Source organism: Chenopodium quinoa, unplaced genomic scaffold, assembly GCF_001683475.1.
Source record: "Chenopodium quinoa cultivar QQ74 unplaced genomic scaffold, ASM168347v1, whole genome shotgun sequence".
Lineage (NCBI taxonomy): Eukaryota > Viridiplantae > Streptophyta > Magnoliopsida > Caryophyllales > Amaranthaceae > Chenopodium > Chenopodium quinoa.
Window position 1 is genome coordinate 1,765,765 of NW_018742770.1, and position 2,025 is coordinate 1,767,789.

At 31.8% G+C, this 2,025-nt stretch overlaps 1 long non-coding RNA gene across 1 annotated transcript; it reads left to right on the forward strand.

The window, feature by feature from the left end:
• Positions 1–747: 747 nt before the first annotated feature.
• LOC110724613 lies at positions 748–2,025 on the forward strand. The gene is made up of 2 exons (XR_002512026.1): positions 748–1,124; positions 1,769–2,025. It is a non-coding gene; the product is annotated as an uncharacterized LOC110724613 (long non-coding RNA).

Genomic DNA, 2,025 nt, shown 5'->3' on the forward strand with positions numbered 1-2,025 from the left:
CTCGAAAATCACCACAATTATTCTCTCCATGTGCAAAAGAGTTGCTCGTAAGATGAATTGAAATTTGAAATATCCATTTTTTGTATACTCCTTCCTTTGTTCTAAAATGATGCATCAGTTTGAATAACACGCTTGTCAATACGCAAATTCATTAGATAAGTTGGAAAAATAAGTTCAAATACAGCGAATGAGGGTATACAAGTTCAGTTTATAACTAAATATGCTTGTGAATATTTAAGTTAGGTCTAATAAGTTTATATATATTCAAATGAATAAAATCATGTTCTCTAACATACTTTTATTAGCCTCAATTGTACATTATTTTTATTTAATTATACCAAGTATGTATTAATTATGAGAACACTCAAGTGTTATGAGCATTTAAGAAACAAGGAGTACGTAATGTTTTTTCAAAAAATTTCTCATACCCTACTTCTTACCGTATACACACCTAGATTACGTATTCATTAAAAGTAACCAGAACCACTATACAATGTTAAAGAAAATGAATATAGAAAAACACGATAACAATTTTTAAGAGATAAAGGGAGTATTTATGGTAGATAAATGGCTAGCTACGGACTTCGCCTGTGTAAGAACAGTTGCATGGCTTACGACCAGTGGCGGAGCCAGGATTTTCAATTTGGGGGGACAAAATGCTTAACTTACGAAAAGCTTAACAAAAAATAAAAACAAAAAAAAAACTCACACACAAATTGGTTAATACTTAATATTAAAATTTCAAAATACAAATATATACTTAGTCATACAATTCAAAATGATGAAAAAAATTACATAAACATTACATTAAAATTACAAGTTCATTCTTCGAGTCTTCATACTTTGAAATCGATCAATAATCTTTTCGTCGGAAACTCGTAAGAAGACATCCTTCTCAATAAAAGTGACCAAACAATCATTCATAAGTTGATCACCCATGCTATTTCGCAACTTGTTTTTGACACATGTCATTGCAGAAAACACTCTTTCAACACTTGCCGTGGCAACGGGAAGAATCAACATCAACTTGATAAGCAAATGAATTGCCGTTGCCATAATGTTTATTCTTTTTCCCGGATCATGAGGAAGAAGTTCAACATCGTACACCGAATCTTCCTCTAATGGTACATTACTATTACTTGAACCACCCATTTCCATACTATTTTCTTGACTTTGAGGGGAGCTAAATGAAGGTGAGTTATTGGACTCATTTTCATTGGACTCATTTTCATTGAGTTTCGTTCTTTTAAACAAGAATTGTCGAAGATCGGGTTGTTTAGTTGCCTTTGATTTGTTTGAATTTGGTGAATCGTTTGACATTTTCTAATTAAATCGAAAATTATATATCAATTTCCACAAGACCACAATCCACATCATTACATAATAACAAAACCTAAGAGGCTAAGATTTTAAATTTCTAATTCAACTAAACATTTCAATAATTTACAATAATTAATAATTTAAATTCACATTTCACAAAAACAACCAAAAACTCTAACAGGGGAAACAATCAAACAAATATAAATCAATAATCATTTATCAATTCAAATTATTCAATAATCAATACCCACAAGGCCACAAATGACAAATTCACAATAAAAATATAAACAATTAAACAATTAAACATTTAAACAAGTAATAAAAATATGAAATTCAGAATTTCAGATTTACTGTAAATTTAAACAATTAAACATTTAAACAACAAAACAAGTAATCAATTATTCAATTAATCATACATTCATTGATTCATACCTCCATTGAAATCCAGATTTACAGCAAATGTGTTATGCTTATGCATATGACGAAGTCACGAAGACACGAAGTCACGAAGGACGAAGGCTCAAGGGCGGCTGTTGAACCTCGTCACTGCTGCGAACTGCCGGCGAACGGTGGACGGCGTCACGGCGAGCCGGCTAGGCGACAGGCGAGGGCGAATCGAAGAGAGAGAAATTGAAAATTGAAAAACTTAGGGTTTGGCTGGCAAATGTCGCAACAGAGCACTGTAATTGCATTTTTTTTTTTAAA